This window comes from Marmota monax, unplaced genomic scaffold (assembly GCF_021218885.2).
Source record: "Marmota monax isolate L192 unplaced genomic scaffold, Marmota_monax_Labrador192_F-V1.1 WCK01_AAM20220418_F8-fsc00019, whole genome shotgun sequence".
NCBI lineage: Eukaryota > Metazoa > Chordata > Mammalia > Rodentia > Sciuridae > Marmota > Marmota monax.
The window spans coordinates 17,499,173-17,515,508 of record NW_026695242.1 but is presented as its reverse complement, the minus strand read 5'-3'; the positions used below and the strand labels follow the sequence as shown (position 1 = coordinate 17,515,508).

The following is a 16,336-nucleotide window of genomic DNA, read 5'->3' as shown; positions in this document are numbered from 1 at the left end:
ACAACAATAGAAAGGAAAAAAAAAAAAACTATAGCTACTGGGATTTTAATCTTTGGTTATTGGCCATCTCTTATTTTATGCCTGCTATGCTTCATGTAGTTCATCTGTCTTGATTATTTCCCACATGAATGTATCTTTCAGGAAATTCTCTTTACTCTCCTCTTAAGTGACCTTTGAAATATGTGATGTATACCCACGCTTCCCAGTTCACCAGCAAAAGTGGCTAACTTAACAATCAGGCTCTCCCAGCCTGGAAGGACCCGTAGGTACATCTTAGCATGCCTCCATGTACAATCTGGGTGTAGCACCATGCACAGCATTATGTACATGCCTTTGACTCACCTCAACCATATTTACTACATACTCTCAGTGTGTGGAGCTGGGAACTAGTAAACAGGCAAGCAAATGATTTAACCTTAATAAAAAGCTTGGATTTTCAGTTTTATAAGTTGCCCCCCCCCAAAAAAAAAAAAAAGCTGTCTCGTATGCAAAAAAAAAAAAAAAAAAAAAAAAAAAAAGCTTGGATTTTACTGAACAAAAAAAATGTGAAATTTTATTTTTAACAAAATGTGCCTTATTTCTGAGATAAAATAGAAGTCACCATATCATCTCTTTTGTACAGAAAGGAAGCAAGTGAAGAGAGATGTGATTTGCATAAGTAGAGAACTTGCTAAACAGAGAATTTAGATTCTATGGATTTAATACTCTTTCTAAATCATCATGATACAAAAATGAATTAGTCAATAATAGTTTAAATCAATAAAATGGTTTGGCTAAATTTCTGTCAAACCTCTAGGTTGAATGGGATCTACAAATTCTACTGATCCAACCGCCTTTCACCTGACTATTGTTCATGTGTATTTAAACCTGGTTCACTCCCCATACTTGAAGAGAGCTAAAAATGACAACTGTCTCTCTTAAAACATAAAATTAAGTGGAACAGTAACATGTCATTAAAATCTGACAGTCTTTGAGGGCCTCTGTTTATAAAACAAATACCAAAGTATTTCATAGCTTTTCTAAACAGCAACAATAAGTGAACTGGAGAGGCCCTTAGAAATAGACCCTATCATAGTAAGATACTGCTATTTGTCACTTAGAAAATACATAGCAGCATAATCTGCTCTAATGCCATCCATTTCCCTGAAAATGCCATGATATTGTTATTTTTTAGTGCTGAGTAATATTCCATTGTGTATAAATGCCACATTTTTTAATCCATTCATCTATTGAAGGGCATCTAGGTTGGTTCCACATTCTAGCTATTGTGAATTGTGCTGCTATAAACATTGATTAGCCAATCCCTAAAAAACAAATGCTGAATGTCTTCTCTGATATAAGGGGGTGGGTGACTCAAAATGGGATAGGGAGGAAGAGCATGAGAAGAAGACTACCACTAAATAGGGAAGAGAGGTGGGAGGGAAAAAGAGGGAGAAGGGGAGTTGCACAGAAGATGGAAGGAGACCCTCATCGTTATGTGGAATACATGTATGATGTTGTGATGAGAAAAAGAAAAAAAAAGTGTGTCACATTAGATTGGATAGACAGAAAGGAGGGGAGGGGAGGAGTAGGGGGGATGGGAAGGGCAGCAGAATAGAATAGACATTATGATTGCTGTATGTATATAGGTGACTCTATGACCAGTGTGATTCTGAAATCTATACAATTAGAAAAATGAGAAATTATACCCCAATGATTCAAATGTATGAATTGCCAAGATCATTGTAATATCATGAATAGCTAATAAAAAATAAAATAAAATGGAAAAAGTGGTTCAACTAAAAAAAAAAAAACAAACAGAAAATACATAGCAGCAACTTCTGGCATAATACCCAGTGGATTATATAAAATGCAACAACTGCTTGGGACTTTTCCATTTATTTGGTATGTTATGAATCAGAGCAAGGACGTCAAGCCTTCGTGTTTAAGGATTCTTATTATGTAGGAGGTATTGGCATGAGTCCTGAAATATTTAATCCAGGGAACTATTCACATCTTAAATATAGCAACTGAAAGTAGTGATAAGCTAAAACTGGCCTAGGTAAAAGAAGAGAAAGTGTTTACTTGAAGAAATGAAAATTTCCTCAAGTTTCTTTTTTTTTTTTAATTTTAGATCAGGAAATAAATAATTTAATTTTGGGTGTGGATAGAGTTAATGTTGCAAACAAATATTTTCTTGCAATGCATAAATATACTCTATGTGGTAAAAATCAGTCAGGAAATTACAATACATAGGACTTCAACTTCCTGGTCAGATAATTAAAGGCCTGGAGTTTAAAAGCCCAGAGGAATTGAAGGATGGGACCCACAGCACCAGAGGGAGAGGAGGCGTTAGCTAGTGAGAGGACGGGTTCTTGAATTTATCATCCTAAATGTGTGCCAGCTGGTGCAGCTGGAGCCTGGCTGCAACTGTTGATAAATTAAACTATTGCCTTTTGGGGGGCTTGCAGGGAGAATGGTTTCATATTAATTTTTATACAAATAAACCAAAATGCTATTGTTTTTCTGTTAAAACTTTTGACATATGACAATTGTATATACCTAAAAGGTATAGTATAATAATTCAATACATTATATAATGTATAATGATCAGATCAGGGTACGTTTAAAAATCTTCATTTCTAGTTCAATCTTGAATCAAAAAGAGATTTTAGAAGTCCTTCCTGAAAATACAGCTAAATGAAAAATTTGGGGGTTTTTGTTTGTTTTTGCATTGCTAGGGGTCCAACTCAGGGCCTCTTGCTTGCTAGGAAAGTACTCTAACACTCAGCTACTCCCCCAGTCTTAAATAAATTTTTACTGAATAAGAATGTTCTGAGTGATTACCATTTTAAAAAAGAACCTTACTTTAAAATAAGGTCAGGTCACTAATGAAGTCAAATGGACAGACAGACTGATATGGAAACCTTACATAATCTTCAAGTGACATTTATATTCCTCCTGGACAAGCTTTGGAATGGAAGACATAGCAGCTTTACAATGAATACATGAAAAGGGAGAGAGAGAAAGAGAGAACAAGAAAGTACATAAACGTGAAACAGATCTTTTAAAAGGTGGAAGTTCACAGTAGAGATCAGGATTTTTTTATTATGCAAAATGAACATACACACAGGAGTGGACTTACTCCCAAAGTCAAGGTAACCATGGGATCAATAGTTACAAATAGTTACAGTACGATAGTGGACTTCCAGCCCTATTACAGTCTTAGTACAGATAAAATATGCTACAAAATGTACTGAGAGCCAAGATTCCTTTTGAAGGAGCTGCCCTTTATGTAGGAAGAAGAAGGTGTTAGTTTAGAGGTAACTGCCATGTGGTTTTCAAGTGTTTGGAGATGGAAAATGATGTGTTATTCTAGATCTATCAGCAAGTCAACACAATTCCATGATTTCAGAGTTCAGACTCTGAACCCAGGATGCTTCAGTTCACAACCTGCCTCTGCACTTCACACTGTTACCACAAGCAAGCTACTCAATACATTAAAGTCATTTCCTCACCTGTAAAAGAAAATAGTAGTAAGATTTAACTCTTAAGATTATTGATATTAAAGAGGTAATATGTGCAAAACAGAGGACCTGACATACATTTGGTCCCCAGTTAATATTATCTTTTAAAAATTATTTTCTAAAGTTAACATTCTAGCTTGTTTGGCTATGATTATGACCATAAGAGTCAAGAGAACATATCTGACCCCATATGGACTGAACCATGAACTTGATCTTATTTGCCCAATTCTTTTAGCTCATAAACTAAACACACAGGAGTTCTTGGGTCACACTCTGAGAGTGGCTGGTCTATGGCAAAGTTTTCTAAGACTGACCTCATGATACCAAAGCCTGATAAGAGAATAATTAAAGAAAAATCCACAACTGAGCAGAAAGGCAAAGTCTAAATTAATGCATTGCTGCTATTTTTGCAAAATATTCTGATATTTACTGCTATTTTTGCTCCTTGGATTCAGTCTTCATCCTAGAGTGTTTCCAGGTGTCCATGTCTGCACACTGCAAATACTTGGACACTACACATTTCTAGCAGATAGCAATGCCCTCAGAATGTCAACTTAAAGTTCTTGGAAATGACACATGAAGAATAAGCAACAAATCTCATAGCAAGTGGTGCTGCCAGATCAGAAAGATAGCATGAAAATCTTCACAGACAAATTGTCATTGTTGTGTCAACACAACTACAGATACAAATCCTCTGCTCTGAGAACTTCTAGACTAGAAATAACAGTCTGATTTTGGTCACTGAAATGGAAAGTTAGCTGGCGTTTTTTCTTCTTTAAAATATTTAAAAATATTTAAATATTGTCTCTTGTATGAATAAATGCTAGAAGGCCAAAGTAATGAGAAGCTATACACTTGTAAGAGGATTTGTTTTAAATTCAAACAAATGTTTACTGAGTGCTTAATATATACCAGTCTAGAGACTGAAAGATGAGTAAGACAGTCTATGTTTAAAAATCAGAAATATTCAAAGTATAATTTATCCTAAACTTGCATTTTCCAAATATGATAAAACCACTGAATTACAAAAACATGATAGTCAATACATTAGAACAATGTTGAGTTAAAAAATAATGAATTCAAAACTCAATAAAATAAAAGTGCATCCAGATTTTGTAAAACAGTTTAACATTGACTTCTACCTTTTAAAGTGGTTTGCTATCACTCATTTATTACTTGACTAAAGAAGAAAAATGGCACGCACATCCTCACATTGTTCTCTGTAAATGTTTGCTATCATGTCTACATATATCTTTATTTCATATAAGAGTAAAATGAAGCTCTAAAATAATTTATAAATTATTATGTTTACTAGGTAAATTGGTAACTAATATTTGCCTGATATACATTGAAATTGATATTATATAATAATTATCAACAATTTAATTAGAATACACAGATTACTTTTTATATCTAGATTTTGCAATATATCCTGACAACCACAGTAAAAATAAATGAATAAACAAATAATTGCACTGGAATAAAGGGTTGGAAAATACATACTTACTTTGTGAATAAAAATGCATTAACATTAGAAAAAGAACATTTAAAAATATATGGCATGACACTTTTAATTCTTTTATTTTTCCAATATTGCTTTAATGTGATAAGAAACTATTAGACTTACTAAATAACAAACAGTTCTCATTTCAAAATAAGAATCACTATAGTTTAAGCAGCATAAAAGACAAGTTTGGGGTTTCTTTTTTTGAGTTTGACTAAATAAATTATCTTATTAGCCCCTAATTTCCTAAATTATTTAATAAAACAGATTCTTCCAGGAGTTAAATATGTATTTATTACTAAATCAATTATTGAAAACCACAGGCAAAACAGAAGAAATTAGAGTTGGAAGACAAAATAATACCAAGAATCTTGATTTGATATTATAGAATTCCCTTACAGGCATTAAAAATAATTCATATCAGTTGCTACTGAATGATCTTATCATTAGTTGTCTCTAAAATGCACATTAAAATTGGATTCCTTTTTGACTTTGTTCAATATTAGAATTTAGAAGTTTTAAAATGAGTATTATTTAAGAGTTTGAGCTTTAGAGTTAACTGTTCATCAGTACTTTATATCAAAACTAGTTCTTGCATACAGACTTGATTAAAAGCAACCTAGGAGAGGCTGTTTCTAACATTAGCAAAAGTACACATTTACCTTTCTAGAAGGTATGTGTGACAAATGTCTCATGTTAACAAGTTGTAAAATCACTAAAATTTCTCCCCCAACACAGACCCTACAATTTTGTAGAAAAATCCTAAACAACATATGGAAACCACAAGCTAAACAGAGTAAGCAGGAAGTATTATGATTATTTGTGAGAATGTAGTTATCTACTATACCCTTTTAGCAAGGATTTTATCCATAGTTCAGCTCATGCAGATAAACTGTTCAGTGTTCCATTCAAGTCAGAGATGAAGCCAGAAGAGAAAGAATTCTTATTCATTGTCCAACTAGACCCAGTTCGGCAATAGTACATGCAACTCTATTGTGACGGGACTTCTCTATGATCTGTGTCGGGTCACTACCCTTCCAGAGTTACTGCTTAGGGCATGATAATTTCAAATTCAGTCTGTCATTTTATTACACATTTTTAAAACAGCATGCCCACCAAAACAGAAAATGTTGCACACATATGGGCTGAAATCAAATGCTTTCACCATTCAGTTGATATATTCTGACATGAGGCAAAAACGAGATGGTCTACTCTTATTTGGGCTTTCCTTTTGGATCTCAGATCTGTTAATTCATAATAGGCCAGAGCTTTTCAGGTATGTTTGTTAACATATGCTATATCTGCGCTTGGATCAGTAATTTCAGAGCAATTAGTAATTCTTCAAGCTAAGTCTAAGTAATTTATGATTATATGTAACATTTTCAGTTATACAACTAATGGAACTGAAAACAATCCAGATTCATAAACATAGCTAATAATTTATTAGTAAGCTGATTTTCTTTTTTTCGGAGTGACATAATTTTTAGGAGCCACTTGCCAATATGCTTTATAGGGAGTAGGGAAAGGGGTTATTACTGGGGAATTAAACCAGGGGCATTTAACCACTGAGTTATACCCTTGGGTCTTTTTATTTTGAGATGAGGTCTAAGTTCCCAGGCTGTATGTTCCTCAAACATACAATCCTCTGCCTCTGCGTCCTGAGTAGTTGAAATTACAGGCAGATGCCACCAGACCCAGTCAATATGCTTATATTACTAGTAAATTACAATGAGCACTAAGGCCCTAAATTCATGAACAAGATTCACATCTTTATTATGAATCTCAAAGTTTTATCTGAAAAGGCCCTTCTCTGAGGCACACAAAAATGTTTGTGAAGTCTCTCAAGTTAAAAATTTCAAAGATTAGCTGTAATATAGCTACATTTCATAAAGTTCATGAAAGGCTGATATTTTAGCAAAAAGCGAAGAGTACAAAGATTAAAAGTAAATCCACTTAAAATAAAAATAAAAATTGTGAAATTTTCTTTTTCCTAATACTGTGCAATAACAGTTCTTTTCTCAAAACCATTAGCAGGTCTGCTTACCTCAACAAGCACCAATGTTCTTATTTTTCTAATGTGCTATAATAGTCATTATGACTATTTCACTAATTTTTACTTTTAACAAAAAAAAAAAAAATAGAAGGTATGTGTGGCAAATGCTTCATGTTAACAAGTTGTAAAATCACTAAAAACAAAGTTCATCCTGTGTTGAGGATTTAATGTATTATATTAATAGCAAATAGTCCCTTCCATTCATAGTATATATATGTTCTTATGGTTGGATAACTGATATGAACTGAAAGGGCACATGAGATCACATGAAATCCTCAACAACACGACATTTGGAATAGTATTTTGTGAATCCCCCAGAATCCAATATTTTGAAATTTTACAAACACAAAGGAAACATTTACCTCTTTTTTTTCAGTAGCACCCCTTAAGGGGGAAATGGCTTATGGTGCCAATTCTTTAAATTATCAAATGAGAGGGCTTGCTTATATTTACTTATGATTCTATTGAAATAGAAATCAAATTACATTTTCTAATCTCAAATTAAGTCCTACATCTAACACTGAGAAGTTTCAAAAACAAATTTTTACTCTATGATATCTTCTCCCCCAACTAGAAAATTTCATATTCTTGTAATTGGTATATCAGAGAAAGCTTGATTTGAAAGCCTTCAGGTTTCTAAAGTAACATGCAACCACTTAAATCTTCTCACTATCTTGGATTCACCAGACCCTCCATGCATTCCTCATCAACCATTCTTTTTCATAATTTCTTACCCTCTTATGGCAGACCTTAGCCAGATGCCCTCCAAATTACATCAGAGGCGAAACATACCTAGAGTCTACATCTGAGCAAAACAGAAAGGTCAGCCACTGTCCTACACATATTTAACTCAAGCGATTCATTATTATTATTATTATTTTTACAGGTTAGTTTCCTCTTACTCAGCAACATCCCCCCCCCAAACAAAAACAAAACAAAACAAAACAAAACTATTCACAGCTAAGCAGCTCTTGTATAAGGAAAATGCATTTCATTTGGAAGCGATAAATGCTTACTTGTTCTGGGAAGCCCTCTCCTTCTTCCACTGCCATTCTCTGTGGCCAAGCATGAAACCTGATAACTCAATTAGTTAACACTTTGGACAGAGCATCACATCTAAAAATATCTGCTTTGGGAAATGTAAAGGTTTCCCCGACCTCCTAGTAAGGAAGCAGGACTGGTCAGAAGTAACTGTTTAAATGGGAGGGGTGGGGCGGGGAGAGACCAGAGTGGGCAACCTTACAAACAATGTAGTACCTCCCAGAATTCCCCACGGACTTACCATATTTGTGGCCTCCAGTCAAGCTCTGTGTATTTAGTCATGATATGTGGAATACCAAAAATAGCGGGGCAGTCAGCTGGGGAGTGTCCCCTGGCTGCCTGGAATCACTCATGAAACCAGCTTTTGTCATTCTGCTTATCAGCACTTTCCTCTGCGTGCAGGCTGCTGTGACATTCCTTCTAAAGACAATGCCACCATTTTTTCCTGTCTCCCTGGAATCCAGTCTGGCCTGAATTTCACTCTTTGGCTTTTTCAACCTTTAATTTCTTTTGTTGCATTAGCTTTACTGATATGTCGCTATGAACGCACACGTGTACAACACACAGAGTGTGAAAGCATACTTTATTGTCAAGGAGGGTTACCTTCTAAACTCAATTTCCTTCTGCACAAGGGCAAATGGAAGTAAAGTTGATGATCATTCTTTTACAAATACATCCTCTGGGATATGGCTGATTGGTAGAGCACTTGCTTAGCATGCATGAGGCCCTGGATTTCATTCCCAGCAAGAAAAACAAACCAAAAAAAACCCCCAAACAAACCAAAAAACAAATCAAAAACCAAACCACTCCCCCAGCACTATACAAAACTCCTGTATATAACCCAAGCCCCCTAAAAGCTGGGCATAGTGGCACATGCCTATAAACCCAGCTACTCTGGAGGCTGAAGCAGGAGCATTGCAAATATGAGGACAGCCTGGGAAACTTAGTGAGACTATCTTAAAATAAAAAAGGGCTGGTGGTTTAGCACAGTAGTAGAATGCCCCTGGGTTCAATCCCCAATGTCCAAAACAAACAAACAAAATAACCCCACCAACTAGCCCACCCCCCACGAGAAAGAAAACTCATTCAATGCTTTTCAGATAGGGACACACAATATTTTTTTTTTACTATTCTTGTACTTGAAGTCAAGAGAGAAGCCCTAAAAAGATCTCATCATTATAATAATTTGCTTTTTGTACTGTATTTAGTTCAGATCAATAGCCAGCCCCCAACCCTTTGAGAATTCAAGGAAACTGCCACGGTGGACACAGATAAACTTTAGAAATGTCCATGTGTCTATCCATTCAAGATAAGTTTACACAGAGCTAACTAAGTGCTAGACACTATTCTAGGTACTTGTGTGAGATGGAGTTAGAAAAACAGTGAGCAAAACAGAAAATCCTTGCGCCTTGATGAAACTTGTATACAAGTTTACAATAAGTATGAAAGTATATAATAAGCCATAAACATGATAAATTAGTTGAGTTTTCAAAGATATACCTACTATGGCAAAAAACAGAGCAGGGAAAGGGGTTCAAATGTGTAAGTTTAAGGGGTGGATAGACAGGTCTTAAGATTAAAAATATTGAATAGTTGATAATTAACTTTACCAAATTATTTAATCATTAGTATTTATTAACTATTATTAATAAGATATGATTTATATTAATATTAGATTAAATTCTACGAGATTTACATTTTTCTTCTTTTATTTTTTTTTGCAAGATGGAGTCTTGCTATGTTGCTCATACTGGCCTCAAACTCATAGTCCTCTTGCCTCAGCTTCCCAAATGGCTGAAATTACAGATGCGTGCCACTGTGCCTGGCAAAATTACCAATTTTATAGGTCGAAACTAGGTGCATACTAGCAAGTTCATGTAGTTTGACATAATAATAATGGAATCATAGTTATTATATTACTAACATTGCCAGACATTCAAGGCATCACATTAATTTCTTTACATGTGTTATTTTAGAAAAAAAATATTTGAATGAGTTTTGTGGTGAAGCAATTTATCTCTGTATTTTTGACCAGTTGGTAAGTGAGATTTGGACCTCATTTTATATTTTTCTAAAGGTAAGGTTATACATTGGCAGAAAGTAGGAAATAGATGACTTCTAGACACCCCCATGCCATTTAAAATATTTCTAAATCAGCAGAGCAATCTTGACTAACAAGAACACAGCTGGAGGCATCATAATACTTGACTCCAAAACATATTACAAAGCTACAATAATCAAAACAGTATGATATTGGCATAAAAATAGACATGTAAAGAGATGGAATAAAATAGCCCAGAAATAAATCTACATATCTATAAACAACTGACCTTCAATAAGCATGCCAAGAACACAAAGTGAAGGAAGGATAGTTTCTTCAATAAATGAGGCTGAGAAAATTGGATAGCCACATGCAGGAAAATGAAATTGGACATCTATATCCCACCATACATAAAACCAACTCAAAATGGACTAAAGTGTTAAAAATAAAATCACTTTTTCACATGGGCCTAGGCAACAATTTTTTTGGATATGACTTCAAAAACTCAGACTGCAAAACCAAAAATAAATTAATCAAAAATAATAAAGGCTACATCAAACTAAATAGTTTATGCACAGGAAATGAAACAATCAACCAAATGAAATGGTAGCCTATGGAATGGGAAAATATTATATGTATCTAATAAGTAGTTAATATCCTTAACATAAAGGACTCATACAAATCAATAATGGAAAAAATAAGCAACTAAAAAAATGGGCAAAGGATCTGAATAGATATTTCTCAAAAGATGACAGAAAACAGTCAAGAGATGTATTAAAAGGTGCTGGGCATCATAAATCATCAGGGAAATGGAAGTGAAAACATGAGATGTCACCTTACACTTAACAGAATGACTTTCATCAGAAAAGACAAAAGGTAACAAGTGTTGGTGGGAATGCAAACTGGCACAGACACTACAGAAAATGGTATGGACTTTCCTCAAAAATTCAACATGGAACTACTTTATGATTCTGCAATCTCACCACTGGGTATATACCCAAAGGAAATTAAATCAGTGTCCTGAAGAGAGATTTGCACTTTCATGTTCAGCATAGCATTATTCACAATAGCCGAGTTATGGAAACAACCTCAGGGTCTGTTGACAGATGAATGGATAAATAAAATGTGGTATATATTCACAATGGATTATTTGGCCATAAAAAATAAAGTGCTGCCATGTATGACAATATGGAAGAATCCAGAAGACATTATGCCATGTGAAGTAAGCCAGAAGATGAATACTGCATGACATCACTTACATCTGAAATGTAAAGAAGTTAAACTTACAGAAATAGAAGAGTCTTTTCCTGGGGCTGAAGGAGCAGGAATGGGAGATGTCGGTCAAAGGGTACAAAGTTTTAGATATGCAAAATGAGTGACTTTTGGAAACCTGTGTATTTACAGTAACATGAATATAGCTAGCAATCTTGTATACTTGGTATTTACTAAGAGGTTAGTTTGTTTGTTTGGTATTATGGATTCTCCTGCCTCAGCCTCCCAACTTGCTTGGATTATAGGCACGTACCACCAGGCCTGGCCATAAGCTCTTAACACATATAAAAACATGAAGAAAATGAGAATTATGAAAGGTGATGGATGTGTTAATTACTTGACTGATGATTATTTCACAATAGATATGTGCATATTGAAACACTAAGTCATACACCATAAATATATACAGTTTTTATCATTTTTATTTTATCTCAATACAGATGGAAAAAAATATTTGAACGAGTTGCCAACATTTGGAAATTTGGAGAATTCACATCACAGTGTGGAGTTCCAGGTCTAGCTTGTTCACTGCTGCAGTACACATCCTCTTTTCCTCTCCTTCCTCATTCATTTACATAATGACCACATCCTGGCTAAGCCATGTACATGCTGGAAACCAGGTTCTGGCAGGGAAACCCTGGAAAGGCTCTGTGCCTATTTGGGAACTGACACACAGTGAGGTGCTGACAGGGACATCTCAGGAATACAGGAAATCTGACCTGCCTGCGGCCGAGGTGGAGTGGGTAGAGAAAGCAGCTGGAAAGATGATAAGTGTCATGGGTTGATGCTTTGGAGACGCATAAAAATCTTCAGTATCCCAGGTAGGGCTCTACCTGATGGAGGGAAAACTCTTCTTCCATCAAACCTCCACATCACCAAGCCTGCTTTCTTGCCTAAAGACACAGACCTTTTTCTCATGACATTTGCCACTTTTTTTTTTTTTTTGGTTGCTATGCCTGTCTTTAAAATCTGTTACCCATCTGCTTTCTCAAACCAGGGCCCCTGGGATCAAGGCCTGTGGATCCGCCCCTTGGATCCAACAGACAGTCCTTAGCACATACAATGGAATCTGAGAGTGACATGTGCCTAGATGGCCTAGGCCAAATGCCCGATTCTTTCTATTAACTGAGACCTCCTTCAGGAGTTCACTTTTGAGATTACTCACATACTTGGAAATCTAATCATGCTTACTGGCAAGACGCTAGTCCTCCTATCTAATTGAGACCGCTCCTACCGGATCTTAATCTTCCATCATCAGTGGGAAGAGAGAACAGCAGGTATTCGTCTTTTGAACACTCAGCATTACACTGTCACTGAATTATCCCCTCTCCTCCAGCCTTCTCTTCCCCAGGACACACAAGCCAGACTGAAGCAACCTTTCTATGGAGCTCTTCAGAGAAAAGCACTCTGTAATTACACTAAGTAAGAAGAGCAATAATTCCCATAATTGTGTCTTCCAACCCACCCCCTGGCCAGGACATTTTGTTTCCCTAACTCTCATGGTTCCTCTCACAGATACTGCAGCTGCAAAGGAGAAGCAGGGACCGAAGCTAATGTCCCGTGCCTGCACCATACATGATGCGAGACACTGGGAGTGCTGAGAGAAAGCTGAACTTTCTACAGTGGGATGCAATGCAAATATTTTCTACCTTACTTTACGAGATCAAGTGTGCCCTAAGTTTCAAGGAAAGCTAATATTTACAACTTCATTTTTACACAGAAGATAAACAGTCAATTAAATCACATAATCTCAGCAATCATTTAATTTGAGCCCTATCATTTTAAAGATGAAGAAATAGAAGCCTAGAGCGATACCCATGTTGGTACACTGTGAATTAATGATATTGCTGTGCTTAGAATTCATAATGGGATTCCTTTAACAAGCATAAGGACCTAAGGTATTGACACAGTGATTTAATTTTCGAAGTAAGACCCATTTTTTTTTATTTTCAAAGTACATGGATACTATTCAATAAAGGAAGATAATACTCATTTAGAATTATAGTATAAGTACTTCAAGGATTTAGCTTTTGGAAGCTCAGACTAAAGGATGAAAACTTGCATCAGGCTGCTTGAGAGAGCCAGCCAGCCAGCCCAAAGGATATCCTGGTAATACTTTTCTAACTGGATATTCAAAAACATAGGACTGCTTTGAAGTCATAGCCTTTCCCACCAATTTTAGTTGGAAACTGAGACTCTATCATGAGTAGATTTATCAAGACATTCTGAATTCAGAGTCATCCCAGCTGTGAATGGCCAGGAAAGTTACCTGTGCAAGGAGAGGATGAGGTCTAGGTGACACAAAGGGCTGGTGCTGGGGATGCTGTGAGCTGCATCTCCTCTTTTCACCTGCTGGCCCCATGTGGGGTCCTCCATATATATATACTGCCAGTGCTCATGGGCTGCCTGTAGATTCATATCACCAACATCTAACCAGAGGCGCCCCATGGTTTATGTAATATGTGTTCTAGGAAGGCAGGAGGAGGCAGAGAAGAATGGAGGAGAGGAGAGTTCTGCATAATCATTGGCCTTTAAGGATAATCTCCAACGCCAGAAATCATTTCAGGCAAGGGGTAGGTATTAATGCCCATGCTGAGATCCTTCCTGAAGTCCTTCTTCTTCACATATCCTCTCAAGACCCAGTGGACACCTGCTGGGGGTGCTGCCCCCAACCACCACCTTGTCCCTTTTGAGAATGAGCCTCCTATAGACCAACTTCAAGTCCTAAAGTTCATTTTTCTTGAAATATCTAATGTCAAAATTAGTATTGTGCAAATTACAATCGGTGGGCCCAATCTAACCAGTAACCAGTTTTTATATGGCCTGCAAATTAAAAGCAGCTATCATAATTTTAAATGGTTGGGGGAAAAAATCTAAAGGACAATATTTTGGCACATGAAAATTATATGCCAAATTTCTGTGTTCATAGGTAAATTTTTACTGTAACAGCCTTATTCATGTGTTTGGGAAATGTCCCGGGCTGCTTTCATGCTATAACAACAGAGTTAGTAGCTGTGAGAGACTTTAGGGGTAATGAAGCATACCATATGACTTGCTATCTGGCCCTTTTCAGAGAAAGTATTACGACTACTGATCTATAGTTAGGGGATGGTCGTTGTGTTCTCATGATATACTTTTAAATGAAAGGCCATGGATTTTGAAAAGCTGATTCCAAGATTTAAAAAAAAATATGCCAGAAACCCCACATATCCCTAAGAGAGCCCATTCGAACATTAGGCCTTATAAGACAAATTAAAAATTAAACATTAAAATCATTCTTTCCACGTGATTATTTAAAATATTAAAATATATATTTACTTGTGTCACAAAATATTTTGAACATTGGGACATGGATTCTACATAGCTTTCTTTGTTCAATATTCAGCAAAAACATGAAGCTTTTTAAAAAGGGACATATAAAGTGACAACAGCATCGTGATTCCTGAAAACATGAACAAAATGTGCTCTCTTTCTTGTTTTTCCCCTTGTTTCAAACTGAGGCCGTGACATGGGCATTACTCACAGGAACACATGGAAAAAGCAGCTCATTGAGCTTTTGATCGGGGTAAATGATTCAATCTACAAGGGAGCTTTCAAACACCAAACTAATCTGGATTGGCTATATTCAACATGTTCCACAAACTTCCTTGGGGGATATTTTACCCTCCTTTATCAGCTGAGATAACCAACAAGATAAATGGCCAAAGGCATTGATAGGAGACCCTTGACTTCAGAGGGAATCTGGTTTTTATGTTTCTGGGCAGACCGCAAGGTTGGGACTCAATGAGGTGAGGATGGACAGGGGGCAATGTGGTCATGGACACTGTTTCCAACAGCCCTTTCTTTCTACTCCTCAGCTCCTCAGCCTCCACTATCCAAAACTCAGTGATGCCTGTCTAGATGAGATTATACCAAACTACCTCTGGGGTTAATTTTCCTAACAAGACTGATTCTAAGGTGAAAAGCACCACTTCTTTGAACCTTCAGGAAGTCTGGTTTATACCTAACAGAAAGCAGCCAGGACTCCTCTGGCACTGGATATTTGCAGGACCTTTTCCTTTGAGGGCTATTCTTCCTATCCTCTTCTACATTAGCTCTATTCCCCAAGCTCCACTACCACATTCCCACAAAATCTTGCAGGAGAGTCAGAATAAATGTACTCAATGCACCATCCTCCTCCCTCCTTCGTTTTGTAAATGATCCAAGAGGAAAAAAAAATTTATATATATATATATATATATATATATATATGAACAAATGATGTATAATGATAATTTGCTTCAGCACTCCTTATATATGCATTTTGACACAGAATACTTCACAGCTAATGAAATACAAAAGGTGCAAAGACATACTGGGTTTTATTAGCCCAAACAGTGTTAGGAAAGTCAGGTTATTTCTAGATGACCAAACCTGTGTCCAGTGTAGCCTGCAGAAAGGATGTGGTGAGGCAGAGGCTTTTCTTCATTACTTCATATGCTCTTGAATATATGAATATAAAGCATGCATAACTCAGAGCTGATTATGACATGATCACTTTCTACCCTTTTCTGAGGGGCTCCAAGGAATAATATTCTTGGAAGAAATTGACTACATTACTGTTTTTGTGCATAATCAAGGCTTGAGGATTTTGAGATTATAATGAACTCTGGAGTTTGATTAGTCTAAGAACAAGACCTTTAAAGATGATGGGCTCATGGTTGTGCTTTTTCAGGAGAATGTCCTGAAAATATGACACCCGCACATTTCTCTGGAGCTAAGAAGGGCAGAATAATTTATAATAGGTAGTTTTGCCTATATTTTAAATACTAATACTGCTTAATACTTGTGAGTAAAAGGGAAATAGTTTTAGAAATATATCATGCCATTTTGATATTTTCTCCATTTAAAGCATCAAAAAGGAAGAATCCAAAGGTAAG

General features: G+C 36.0%; 1 protein-coding gene across 33 annotated transcripts in view; it reads right to left on the bottom strand.

Annotated features, from left to right (window-relative positions):
- The window catches only part of Ank3 (ankyrin 3), a 639,364-nt gene that overhangs the window by 239,843 nt on the left and 383,185 nt on the right, over positions 1-16,336 (bottom strand). The window lies entirely within an intron of this gene.